The following is a 14,492-nucleotide window of genomic DNA, read 5'->3' on the forward strand; positions in this document are numbered from 1 at the left end:
TGCTATAGACCTATATTTATCCTACCCTGCCTTTATAACGTCTTTAAAAGCCAAGTTAACAAACAGATCACTGACCATTTAGAATCCCAACGTACCTACACCACTATGCAATCTGGTTTCCGAGCTGGTCATAGGTGCACCTCAGCCACGCTCAAGGTCCTAAATGATATCATAACCGCCATCGATAAGAGGCAATACTGTGCAGCTGTATTCATTGACCTGGCCAAGGCTTTCGACTCTGTCAATCACTACATTCTTATCGGCAGACTCAACATCCTTGGTTTCTCAAATGACTGCCTTGCCTGGTTCACCAACAAAAATAAACTAAATGCATGCTTTTCAACCGATCGCTGCCCACACCTGCCCGCCAGTCCAGCATCATTACTCTGGACAGTTCTCACTTAGAATATGTGGACAACTACAAATACCTAGGTGTCTGGTTAGACTGTAAACTCTCTTTCCAGACTCACATTAAGCATCTCCAATCCAAAATTAAATCTAGAATCGGCTACCTATTTCGCAACAAGGCATCCTTAACTCATGCTGCCAAACATACCCTCGTAAAACTGACTATCCTACGATCCTTCACTTCGGCGATGTCATTTACAAGATAGCCTCCAACACTCTACTCAGCTAATTGGATGCAGTCTATCACAGTTCCATCCATTTTGTCACCAAAGCCCCATATACTACCCACCACTGCGACATGTATGCTCTCGTTGGCTGGCCCTTGCTTCATATTCGTCGCCAAACCCACTGGCTCTAGGTAATCTAGAAGTCCTTGCTAGGTAAAGCCCCACCTTATCTCAGCTCACTGGTCACCATAGCAGCACCCACCTGTAGAACACACTCCAGCAGGTATATTTCACTGCTCACCCCCAAAACCAATTCCTACTTTGGCCGCCTTTCCTTCCTGTTCTCTGCTGCCAATGACTGAAACGAACTGCAAAATTCACTGAAGCTGGAGACTCATATCTCCCTCACTAACTTTAAGCACCAGCTGTCAGAGCAGCTCACAGATCACTGCACCTGTACATAGCCCGTCTGTAAATAGCCCATCCAACTACCTCATCCCCATACTGTTATTTATTTATTTTGCTCCTTTGCACCCCAGTATCTCTACTTGCACATTCATCTTCTGCACATCGATCACTCCAGTGTTTAATTGCTATATTGTAATTATTTCACAACTGTGGCCTATTTATTGCCTTACCTCCCTTATCCTACCTCATTTGCACACACTGCATATATACTTTTCAATTGTATTATTGACTGTATGTTTGTTTATTCCATGTGTAACTCTGGGTTGTTGTTTGTGTCACACTGCTTTGCTTTATTTTGGCCAGGTCGCAGTTGTAAATGAGAACTTGTTCTCAACTAGCCTACCTGTGAAATAAAAAAGGATTTAAAAAATATATATATATTTTATTGCAGGTGTAATGAACTGCTTGTGTTCCTTGCTCCAACAGTGCAGTAATATCTAACAATTCACAACAATACACACAAATCTAAAGTAAAATAATGGAGTTAAGAAATATATGAATATTAGGATGAGCAATGTTGGAGTGGCATTGACTAAAATACAGAAGAATAGAATACCGTATACACATATGGAATGAGTAAAGCAGTATGTAAACATTATTAAAGTGACTAGTGTTCCATTATTCAAGTGACCAGTGATGTGTATATAGAACAGCAGCCTCTAAGTTGCAGGGTTGAGTAACCAGGTGGTAGCCGGCTATTGATGGCTATTTAACAGTCTGATGGCCTTGAGATAGAAGCTGTTTTTCAGTCTCTCGATCCCAGCTTTGATGCACCTGTACTGACCTCACCTTCTGGATGGTAACGGGGTGAACAGGCCGTGGCTCAGGGGGTTGGTGTCCTTGATGATCTTCTTGGCCTTCCTGTGACATCGGGTGCTGTAGTTGTCCTGGAGGGCAGGCAGTGTGCCCCCAGTGATGCGTTGGGCAGACCGCACCACCCTCTGGAGAGCCATGAGGTTGCGGGCAGTACAGTTGCCGTACCAGGCGGTGATACAGCCCGACAGGATGCTCTCAATTGTTCATCTGTAAAAGTTTGTGAGGGTCTTAGGGGCCAAGCCAAATTTCTTCAGCCTCCTGAGGTTGAAGAGACACTTCTTGCGCCTTCTTCACCACACTGTCTGTGTGGGTGGACCATTTCAGATCATCGGTGATGTGTACGCCGAGAAACGTGAAGCTTTTCACCATCTCCACTGCGCTCTCGTCAATGTGGATAGCATTTAATGGCTACAGATGTGAGTGCTACAGGGTGATAGTGTCATGTTTTGTCATTGATTATCATGTCTTGTCCCTGTGCTTCCCCTTCTATTCGTTTCCCTCTGCTGGTCTTATTAGGTTCTTTCCCTCTTTCTATCCCTCTCTCTCCCCCTCCCTCTCTCACTCTCTCGCTCTCTCTTCTCTCTATCGTTCCGTTCCTGCTCCCAGCTGTTCCTATTCCCCTAATCAATCATTTAGTCTTCCCACACCTGTTCCTTATCTTTTCCCCTGATTAGAGTCCCTATTTCTTCCCTTGTTTTCCGTTCCTGTCCTGTCGGATCCTTGTCTATTATTCACCGTGCTGTGTCTATGTATTGCCCTGTCGTGTCGTGTTTCCCTCAGATGCTGCGTGGTGAGCAGGTGTCTGAGTCTGCTATTCAAGTGCCTTCCCGAGGCAACCTGCAGTTCTTGATCAAGTCTCCAGTCTGTTCTCGTCATTACGAGTAGTATTATGCCTTTTGTTTGTAAAGTAACTTTACTGGATTAAACTCTGTTTTCGCCAAGTCGCTTTTGGGTCCTCATTCACCTGCATAACAGAAGGATCCGACCAAGGAATGGACCCAGCGACTACAGATGCTCGTAACACTGCCGTCGAGATCCAAGGAGCCATGCTCGGCAGACACGAGCAGGAATTGTCTGCTGCTCGCCATGCCGTGGAGAACCTGGCCGCTCAGGTTTCCGACCTCTCTGGACAGTTCCAGAGTCTTCGTCTCGTGCCACCTGTTACTTCCTGGCCTGCCGAGCCTCCGGAACCTAGGGTTAATAACCCACCTTGCTACTCCGGGCAGCCCACGGAGTGCCGCTCCTTTCTCACCCAGTGTGATATTGTGTTCTCTCTCCAACCCAACACATACTCTAGCGAGAGAGCTCGGGTTGCTTACGTCATTTCACTCCTTACTGGCCGGGCTCGAGAGTGGGGCACAGCTATCTGGGAGGCAAGGGCTGATTGTTCTAACAATTACCAGAACTTTAAAGAGGAGATGATTCAGGTTTTTGACCGTTCAGTTTTTGGTAGGGAGGCTTCTAGGGCCCTGGCTTCCCTATGCCAAGGTGATCGATCCATAACGGATTACTCTATAGAGTTTCGCACTCTTGCTGCCTCTAGTGACTGGAACGAGCCGGCGCTGCTCGCTCGTTTTCTGGAGGGACTCCACGCAGTGGTCAAAGATGAGATTCTCTCTCGGGAGGTTCCTTCCAGTGTGGACTCTTTGATTGCTCTCGCCATCCGCATAGAACGACGGGTAGATCTTCGTCACCAAGCTCGTGGAAGAGAGCTCGCGTCAACGGTGTTTCCCTGCTCCGCATCGCAACCATCTCCCTCCTCTGGCTCAGAGACTGAGCCCATGCAGCTGGGAGGTATTCGCATCTCGACCAAGGAGAGGGAACGGAGGATCACCAACCGCCTGTGCCTCTATTGCGGATTTGATGGACATTTTGTCAATTCATGTCCAGTAAAGGCCAGAGCTCATCAGTAAGCGGAGGGCTACTGGTGAGCGCTACTACTCAGGTCTCTTCATCTAGATCCTGTACTACTATGTCGGTCCATCTACGCTGGACCGGTTCGGGTGCTACATGCAGTGCCTTGATTGACTCTGGGGCTGAGGGTTGTTTCATGGACGAAGCATGGGCTCGGAAACATGACATTCCTTTCAGACAGTTAGACAAGCCTACGCCCATGTTTGCCTTAGATGGTAGTCATCTTCCCAGTATCAGATTTGAGACACTACCTTTAACTCTCACAGTATCTGGTAACCACAGTGAGACTATTTCTTTTTGATTTTTCGTTCACCTTTTACACCTGTTGTTTTGGGTCATCCCTGGCTAGTATGTCATAATCCTTCTATTAATTGGTCTAGTAATTCTATCTTATCCTGGAACGTTTCTTGTCATGTGAAGTGTTTAATGTCTGCCATCCCTCCCATTTCTTCTGTCCCCACTTCTCAGGAGGAACCTGGCGATTTGACAGGAGTGCCGGAGGAATATCATGATCTGCGCACGGTCTTCAGTCGGTCCCGAGCCAACTCCCTTCCTCCTCACCGGTCGTATGATTGTAGTATTGATCTCCTTCCGGGGACCACTCCTCCTCGGGGTAGACTATACTCTCTGTCGGCTCCCGAACGTAAGGCTCTCGAGGATTATTTATCTGTGTCTCTTGACGCCGGTACCATAGTGCCTTCTTCCTCTCCGGCCGGGGCGGGGTTCTTTTTTGTTAAGAAGAAGGACGGTACTCTGCGCCCTGCGTGGATTATCGAGGGCTGAATGACATAACGGTTAAGAATCGTTATCCGCTTCCCCTTATGTCATCAGCCTTCGAGATTCTGTAGGGAGCCAGGTGCTTTACTAAGTTGGACCTTCGTAACGCTTACCATCTCGTGCGCATCAGAGAGGGGGACGAGTGGAAAACGGCGTTTAACACCCGTTAGGGCATTTTGAGTACCGGGTTCTGCCGTTTGGTCTCGCCAATGCGCCAGCTGTTTTTCAGGCATTAGTTAATGATGTTCTGAGAGACATGCTGAACATCTTTGTTTTTGTCTATCTTGACGATATCCTGATTTTTTCACCGTCACTCGAGATTCATGTTCAGCACGTTCGACGTGTTCTACAGCTCCTTTTAGAGAATTGTCTCTACGTAAAGGCTGAGAAGTGCTCTTTTCATGTCTCCTCCGTTACTTTTCTCGGTTCCGTTATTTCCGCTGAAGGCATTCAGATGGATTCCGCTAAGGTCCAAGCTGTCAGTGATTGGCCCGTTCCAAGGTCACGTGTCGAGTTGCAGCGCTTTTAGGTTTCGCTAATTTCTATCGGCGTTTCATTCGTAATTTCGGTCAAATTGCTGCCCCTCTCACAGCTCTTACTTCTGTCAAGACGTGTTTTAAGTGGTCCTTTCCGCCCAGGGAGCTTTTGATCTTCTAAAAGAACGTTTTACGTCCGCTCCTATCCTCGTTACTCCTGACGTCACTAGACAATTCATTGTCGAGGTTGACGCTTCAGAGGTAGGCGTGGGAGCCATTCTATCCCAGCGCTTCCAGTCTGACGATAAGGTTCATCCTTGCGCTTATTTTTCTCATCGCCTGTCGCCATCTGAGCGCAACTATGATGTGGGTAACCGTGAACTGCTCGCCATCCGCTTAGCCCTAGGCGAATGGCGACAGTGGTTGGAGGGGGCGACCGTTCCTTTTGTCGTTTGGACAGACCATAAGAACCTTGAGTACATCCGTTCTGCCAAACGACTTAATGCCCGTCAAGCTCGTTGGGCGTTGTTTTTCGCTCGTTTCGAGTTTGTGATTTCTTACCGTCCGGGTAGCAAAAACACCAAGCCTGATGCCTTATCCCGTCTGTTTAGTTCTTCTGTGGCTTCTACTGATCCCGAGGGATTCTTCCTTATGGGCGTGTTGTCGGGTTGACAGTCTGGGGAATTGAAAGACAGGTTAAGCAAGCACTCACGCACACTGCGTCGCCGCGCGCTTGTCCTAGTAACCTCCTTTTCGTTCCTGTTTCCACTCGTCTGGCTGTTCTTCAGTGGGCTCACTCTGCCAAGTTAGCTGGTCATCCCGGTGTTCGAGGCACTCTTGCGTCTATTCGCCAGCGCTTTTGGTGGCCGACTCAGGAGCGTGACACGCGCCGTTTCGTGGCTGCTTGTTCGGACTGCGCGCAGACTAAGTCGGGTAACTCTCCTCCTGCCGGTCGTCTCAGACCGCTCCCCATTCCTTCTCGACCATGGTCTCACATCGCCCTAGACTTCATTACCGGTCTGCCTTTGTCTGCGGGGAAGACTGTGATTCTTACGGTTGTCGATAGGTTCTCTAAGGCGGCACATTTCATTCCCCTCGCTAAACTTCCTTCCGCTAAGGAGACGGCACAAATCATCATCGAGAATGTGTTCAGAATTCATGGCCTCCCGTTAGACGCCGTTTCAGACAGAGGCCCGCAATTCACGTCACAGTTTTGGAGGGAGTTCTGTCGTTTGATTGGTGCGTCCGTCAGTCTCTCTTCCGGGTTTCATCCCCAGTCTAACGGTCAAGCAGAGAGGGCCAATCAGACGATTGGTCGCATACTACGCAGCCTTTCTTTCAGAAACCCTGCGTCTTGGGCAGAACAGCTCCCCTGGGCAGAATACGCTCACAACTCGCTTCCTTCGCCTGCTACCGGGTTATCTCCGTTTCAGAGTAGTCTGGGTTACCAGCCTCCTCTGTTCTCATCCCAGCTTGCCGAGTCCAGCGTTCCCTCCGCTCAAGCGTTTGTCCAACGTTGTGAGCGCACCTGGAGGAGGGTGAGGTCTGCACTTTGCCGTTACAGGGCACAGACTGTGAGAGCCGCCAATAAACGCAGGATTAAGAGTCCAAGGTATTGTTGCGGCCAGAGAGTGTGGCTTTCCACTCGCAACCTTCCTCTTACGACAGCTTCTCGTAAGTTGACTCCGCGGTTCATTGGTCCGTTCCGTGTCTCCCAGGTCGTCAATCCTTGTGCGACTGCTTCTTCCGCGACATCTTCGTCGCGTCCATCCTGTCTTCCATGTCTCCTGTGTCAAGCCCTTTCTTCGCACCCCGTTCGTCTTCCCCCCCCTCCCGTCCTTGTCGAGAGCGCACCTATTTACAAGGTACGTAAGATCATGGACATGCGTTCTCGGGACGGGGTCACCAATACTTAGTGGATTGGGAGGGTTACGGTCCTGAGGAGAGGAGTTGGGTTCCGTCTCGGGACGTGCTGGACCGTTCACTTATTGATGATTTCCTCCGTTGCCGCCAGGATTCCTCTCGAGTGCGCCAGGAGGCGCTCGGTGAGTGGGGGGTACTGTCATGTTTTGTCATTGATTATCATGTCTTGTCCCTGTGCTTCCCCTTCTATTCGTTTCCCTCTGCTGGTCTTATTAGGTTCTTTCCCTCTTTCTATCCCTCTCTCTCCCCCTCCCTCTCTCACTCTCTCGCTCTCTCTTCTCTCTATCGTTCCGTTCCTGCTCCCAGCTGTTCCTATTCCCCTAATCAATCATTTAGTCTTCCCACACCTGTTCCTTATCTTTTCCCCTGATTAGAGTCCCTATTTCTTCCCTTGTTTTCCGTTCCTGTCCTGTCGGATCCTTGTCTATTATTCACCGTGCTGTGTCTATGTATTGCCCTGTCGTGTCGTGTTTCCCTCAGATGCTGCGTGGTGAGCAGGTGTCTGAGTCTGCTACGTTCAAGTGCCTTCCCGAGGCAACCTGCAGGTCTTGATCAAGTCTCCAGTCTGTTCTCGTCATTACGAGTAGTATTATGCCTTTTGTTTGTAAAGTAACTTTACTGGATTAAACTCTGTTTTCGCCAAGTCGCTTTTGGGTCCTCATTCACCTGCATAACAGATAGTCCTTTAGACAGGTTACCTTGGTGTTCTTGGGCACAGGGACTATGGTGGTCTGCTTGAAACATGTAGGTTTTACCGACAGGGTCAGGGAGAGGTTGAAATGTAAGTGAAGATACTTGCCAGCTGGTCTGCGTATGCATAGTGTACGCTTCCTGGAAATCCATCTGTCCATGCGGCCTTGTGAATGTTATCCTGTTTAAAGGTCTTACTCACATCAGCTAAGGAGTGTGTGATCACATAGACGTCCGGAACCGCTGGTGCTCTCATGCGTGGTTCAGAGTTGCTTGCCTTGAAGTGAGTATAGAAGGCATTTAGCTTGTTTGGTAGGTTTGTGTCACTTGGCAGCTTGCGTGTGGGTTTCTCTTTGTAATCCGTGATAGTTTGCAAGCACTGTGAGTAGTTCCAGTTCTTAGCTACACACCAAATAAGTAATTAACTACTGTAAACACTATCAATATTTGAATTTAGTTCAACTACCACCAAGCTACTGCAAAATGTGGTTAAATTACATGTAATTTCAAAACGTTAATGCATGACAGTCAGTAAGCAGTTACACCGGCAGGCCCCGGTGGCAATAGTTTAATAAAACTAAAAGCTTACCTTGACTTGGAAGAGTTCCAGTGTTGTGTTGGACAGTCATAACCAAATAGCTAACATATAATCCCTCTGTTTGAGCCGGGTGTCTGAGTTACTAAATTAGCCAGCTGCATTTGCTAGCTAAGTAAGTGAAACTGAAAAAAAATTACAATCTCTCCCTCTCTTGCTTCTCCTTCATTTTTGAAGAAATTAATTTGTCAAAAACTGTTAAACTATGGTCTTTCTCTCTTTAAGTGAACTACGCACCACATTTTATGCACTGCAGTGCTCGCTAGCTGTAGCTTATGCTTTCAGTAATAGATTCATTCTATGATACTTTGATTGGGTTAACAACATCTCAGTTCATGCTGCAAGTGTTCTGATAGGTTGGAGGACGTCCTCTGGAAGTTGTCATAATTCCTGTGTAGGTCTATGGAAGGGGGTGAGAACCAAGAGCCTCCTAGAGTTTGTATTGAAGTCAATGTACCAAGAGGAGGACAGAAGGTAGCTGTCCTTCGCCTACACCATGGCGCTACTCTACAGAGTGCTGTTGAGGCTACTGTAGACCTTCACTGCAAAACCGTGTGTTTTAATCAATTATTTGGTGATGTGAATATTTTGTCTAGTTTTTCAAAGTTTTACCATTTTTCATTTTAAGAAATTCACTGAGGATGGTCCTTCCGTTCCTGCTCTGAGGAGCCTCCACTGGACTAACCAGGTTTCGAGCCGGTGTCACGTGTGTCACCTGTGGGAGTCAATGTTCCAAGGTCTAGGCATTGATGGGAGCCAGCCAACACAGAGTTGAAAGTCTTTATTTATTGTTAGTTAAAAATGTTGTGGTGGCCACCAATATCAATAATTAATTTGATATGAGCAAGGCATATCATGATATCTGTTTATCCTTGCCGTTAACACTATTATGTAAAGAAAAGTCCATTCATGCCTGTTCCTGCAGTCACAAAACATTCTCACATGTTCTCTATTAGCATACTTACTTGTCTGTTGATGGGCCATCAACAGGCTTTCCATTGTATTCAAACTGGTTGGGTAGGTTAGGCCTGCAGAACATTCACACCTGGCCCAGTGGGCAATCAGGAAGAAGTTGTCTGAACTTCACAAAACTGTGGAAGAGAAGGCCACACAGTTGCAATGTTATTCATTCAAACCGATATGATATCATTTTGGGGGAAAATGCAACTCATATCAATATAGGTTTTCCATGTCATTGCCCATCATAAAAAAATATAAATATACAGTATTAATGTCACTCCACAATATAACAGCAAATGGTAATACAAATGACATTGAACGAAAATAACGCAACATGTAAAGTGTTGGTCCCATGTTTGGATGAATTCGTGAAGAGCATTCTTCTCCAGCAGGCTAGGGGCCATCGAAGATGAGCATTTACCCACTGAAGTCGGTTACGACGCCGTTAGGTCAAGACTCTGATGAACCTTAGACGGTTTCTAACCGTTTGTGCAGAGATTTGTCACTTGTGCTACTCATTCTCGAAAATGACGTTGGAGGCAGCTTAAGGTAGAGAAATTAACATTACATTCTCTGGTAATATCTCTGGTGGACATTCCTGCAGTCAGCATGCCAATTGCATGCTCCCTCAACTTGAGACCTCTGTGGCATTGTGTTGTGTGATAAAACTGCACATTTTAGAGTGGCTTTTTATTAGAGTGGTCTTTTAAAATGTTCTGTTTCCATCAGGCCTGTCATTACATTTATCCGACATGTACTTTCACCTGGTTATTGTTATACATTTTTGGGGACCAAATCAGATCTGCTATATTTATTGAATATTACATGAACCCGATAATTTAAAATGGACAATTTGGGTGCAATCAATTCGTTTAATTTCTCAGCAAATTACATTTCAACAAAATGATGTTGGAATGCTAATCTTATCATCGATGTTGGACAATAAGATGGCAAGATTTGGATCAGGCATTTACATTGTTCTTATCTGATAAAACTTGACAGGATTATTTTCATCAAAACCACTACTGACTCATTGTGGCTGGATAGTTGGAGAACGAGATCATCCCTAATATCATTGTATAAACCTCAGTTGAGTAGAACATTTCAATAAAGCCATTATTACAAAAGAAAGAAAATTGTTTTACTTGAGGAGTGTTTGTATCTACCCATTTCAATTTCTTCAGGTCTCTCTCAGGTCAGGTTCTGGTGAAAACGTACCATTGTAATTCAGATCCTTTCTCACAGTCTCTCTGGTTTCAAACCACTTCTAAGTCACTGAAGGTTAACCTCAATTTTGAGTGTTGATGTCATAGATGGATAAATATGGCAGCATAAAAAAATAACATTCATAAACACCGCAAGACCATAGATGGCGGCTGTGCTCCCTCCCTGCTTGAACACAGACTGTGCAGCCACTGCCTCCACCTCAACCTCAACCTCTTCTAAAATGAGAATGTTTCTGGATTCCAGGAGTGCCTGCAGTTTCTGCAGGGCAGCAGGTAGACTAGTGGTTAAGAGCATTGGTCCATTAACCGCAAAGTCACCGGTTTGAATCCCTGAGCCGACTAGCCAAATCTGTCAATGTGCCCTTGAGCAAGGCACTTAACCCCAATTGCTCCTGTAAGTTGCTTTGGATAAAAATGTCTGCTAAATGACCAAGATGTAAACATATTTCATTAGGTGTGGCTTGTCCACAGGTACAAGAAAATATGAAATGCAAATATATCTGACATTGAATATTACACAGTACTGTGCAGCTGTCTTCATCGACCTGGCCAAGGCTTTCGACTGTCAAACACCGTATTCTTATCGGCAGACTCAATAGCCTTGGTTTCTCAAATGACTGCCTCTCTGGTTCACCAACTACTTCACAGATAGAGTTCAGTGTGTCAAATCGGAGGGCCTGTTGTCCGGACCTCTGGCAGTCTCTATGGAGGTACCACAAGGTTCAATTCTCGGGCCGACTCTTTTCTCTGTATATATCAATGATGTCGCTTTTGCTGCTGGTGATTCTCTGATCCACCCCTACGCAGACGACACCATTCTGTATACATCTGGCTCTTCCTTGGACAATGTGTTAACTAACCTCCAAACGAGCTTCAATGCCATACAACACTCCTTCCGTGGCCTCCAACTGCTCTTAAACGCTAGTAAAACCAAATGCATGCTTTTCAACCGTTCGCTGCTCACACCCGCCCGGCTGACTAGCATCACTACCCTGGACGGTTCTGACCTAGAATATGTGGACAACTACAGATACCTAGGTGTCTGGCTAGACTGTAAACTCTCCTTCCAGACTCATATTAAACATCTCCAATCCAAGATCAAATCTAGAGTCGGCTTTCTATTTCGCAACAAAGCCTCCTTCACTCACGCCGTCAAACTTACCCTTGTAAAACTGACTAGCCTACTGATCCTCAACTTCAGCGATGTCATCTACGAAATAGCTTCCAATACTCTACTCAGCAAACTGGATGCAGTCTATCACAGTGCCATCTGTTTTGATACCAAATCACCTTATACCACCCACCACTGCGACCTGTAAGCTCTAGTCGGCTGGCCCTCGCTACATATTCGTCGCCAGACCCACTGGCTCCAGGTCATCTATAAGTCTATACTAGGTAAAGCTCCGCCTTATCTCAGTTCACTGGTCACGATAACTACACCCACCCGTAGCACACGTTCCAGCAGGTATATCTCACTGATCATCCCCAAAGCTCCGCCTTATCTCAGTTCACTGGTCACGATAACAACACCCACCCGTAGCACACGTTCCAGCAGGTATATCTCACTGATCATCCCCAAAGCCAACACCTCATTTGGCTGCCCTTCCTTCCAGTTCTCTGCTGCCAGTGATTGGAACGAATTGCAAAAATTGCTGAAGTTGGAGACTTTTATTTCCCTCACCAACTTTAAACATCAACTATCTGAGCAGCTAACCGATCGCTGCAGCTGTACATAGTCCATCTGTAAATAGCCCACCCAATCTACCTACCTCATCCCCATACTGTTTTTATTTTATTAACTTTTCTGCTCTTTTGCACACCAGTATTTCTACTTGCACATCATCATCTGCTCATTTATCACTCCAGTGTTAATATGCTGAATTGTGAATAACTTCGCTACTATGGCCTATTTATTGCCTTACCTCCTTACGCCATTTGCACACACTGTATATAGACTTTATTTTTTTTCTATTGTGTTATTGACTCTAAGCTTGTTTATTCCATGTGTAACTCTGTGTTGTTGTTTGTGTTGCACTGCTTTGCTTTATCTTGGCCAGGTCGCAGTTGTAAATGAGACTTGTTCTCAACTAGCTTACCTGGTTAAATAAAGGTGAAATAAAAAATTTACAAATACAAATACCAGTAACCCCCTTCTGAAAAAATGAACTAAATTAAAAAGTTGGTCACAAAAAAGTAAGGTTTGGCTAGACTTACTGCATTTGCCTCTACAGTAAAACTCTTTATTTCTACAAGGCTTTAAGGTGGTGTCACACTCTGACCATTATTTGCATTTGTTTCTATGTTTTGTTTGATCATGGTGTGATATGAGTGGGCATTCTATGTTGCATGTCTAGTTTGTCTGTTTCTATGTGTTTTGGCCTGATATGGTTCTCAATCAGGGGCAGGTGTTTGTCGTTGTCTCTGATTGGGAACCATATTTAGGTAGCCTGTTTTGTATTGTGGTTTGTGGGTTATTGTCTATGTGTAGTTGCCTGTGGCGCATTTGTTGTCAGAGCATCACGGTTGTTTAAGTGTTCGTTCGTTCGTTCGTTCGTTCGTTCGTTCGTTCGTTCGTTCGTTCGTTCGTTCGTTCGTTCGTTCGTTCATTCGTTCAAGAAGAATGTATTCTAATCACGCTGCGTTTTGGTCCGATCCTTACTCCTCCTCAGATGACGAAGAGGAGGAAATCTGTGACAGGTGGACAGGTTTCAACCGGTTCACCACAAAATGCTGGTTCCTACCCTCTGGTGCTGTGTTGTAATGGCTTTGTTATAGTGACACTATATTCTCTGGAACCCTGGATTTAGACAGAATATTGGATCCACCCTCAGAAAATAGGAAGCTCCCTGTTTTAAGCAGCCCTCTCTCCCCCTTTCCCTTCTCTTCCCTCCCACCCTATACTTGGGGTCATTGTCCTGTTAAATATACATCCTTGCCCCAGTCTAATGTTTGCGCTCTGAAACAGGCAAATCCTTGATGAGAACCTGCATTTGGCTCCATTAATTGTTCTATTTATCCTTACCAATCTCACAGTCCCTGAAAAGCATCCCCATAGCATGAAGACAGATTATTTTGCCTTGTGCCCTCAGTCTTTCACCTGCCTTTTTGCAAACTCCAGGTGTGCCACCATGTGCCTTTTTCGTAGCAGTGGCTTCCGTCTGGCCACTATCCCATAAAGCCCAGAGTGGTGAAGTGCTGTAGAGACTGTTATCCTGCTGGTAGGTTCATCCATCTCAGCCAGGGAACTATGTAGTTCTGTCAGAGTGGAAACAGGAGACAAAGTGCTGTGAGACAGAGGTTTAGTCCTAGACACATGGAAAGTGGGATGTATACAGAGGGTGCTGGGAAACAGAAGACGAACAGCAGTGGGGTTAAGGACTTTAGAGATGGGGAAAGGGCCGATAAATCCGGGGAAAGTTTACGGGACTCTACCGGGTGGGGGAAGATCCCGAGTGGAGAGCCATAGCCTCTGCCTGAGACGATAGCAGGGAGTCGGGGCCACTTGTCAACAATACCTGGAGGTGATCTTAAGAAGACCAGACCGGGCTCTATTCCAGGTACGCCGACAGAGGAGGACAAACATCTGGGCCGATGGTATGTTGACCCTTTCCTCAGGGAAGAGTCGGTCTGATAACCCAGGAGCTCTAAATGGCGACAGACCAGTGGCCGAACAGGGAAGTGGATTTAACAAATGAGTACGGTTACATGCACACAATAATGTGATTATTGTGGAGAGTCAGATTCATATAATAGTTTGATGGAAATGTTTAAATGCTTTGCAAGAACGATTTCCTTAATAATCCTGTTTACATGGACACATCTGAAATCAGGCTACCTGATGGACTCTGATAAATGTAGAAAATCGGCAACAAACAAGTTACAATGTTGACATCACTTAGGCAATGACATGCATTATTATTACCGATTTCATTTTAAATCACAATTGAGATTTCTGCCATCAAATTGCCGACTGAACTGAACACTGTCACCTAGAACAGTGGTTCTCAACCAGGTACTTGGTCTATCCACTTGGGAAGACTCATCAGACCATAGGCTTGCTGGTGCAATGCGT

Source organism: Oncorhynchus gorbuscha, linkage group LG09 (genome assembly GCF_021184085.1).
Source record: "Oncorhynchus gorbuscha isolate QuinsamMale2020 ecotype Even-year linkage group LG09, OgorEven_v1.0, whole genome shotgun sequence".
NCBI lineage: Eukaryota > Metazoa > Chordata > Actinopteri > Salmoniformes > Salmonidae > Oncorhynchus > Oncorhynchus gorbuscha.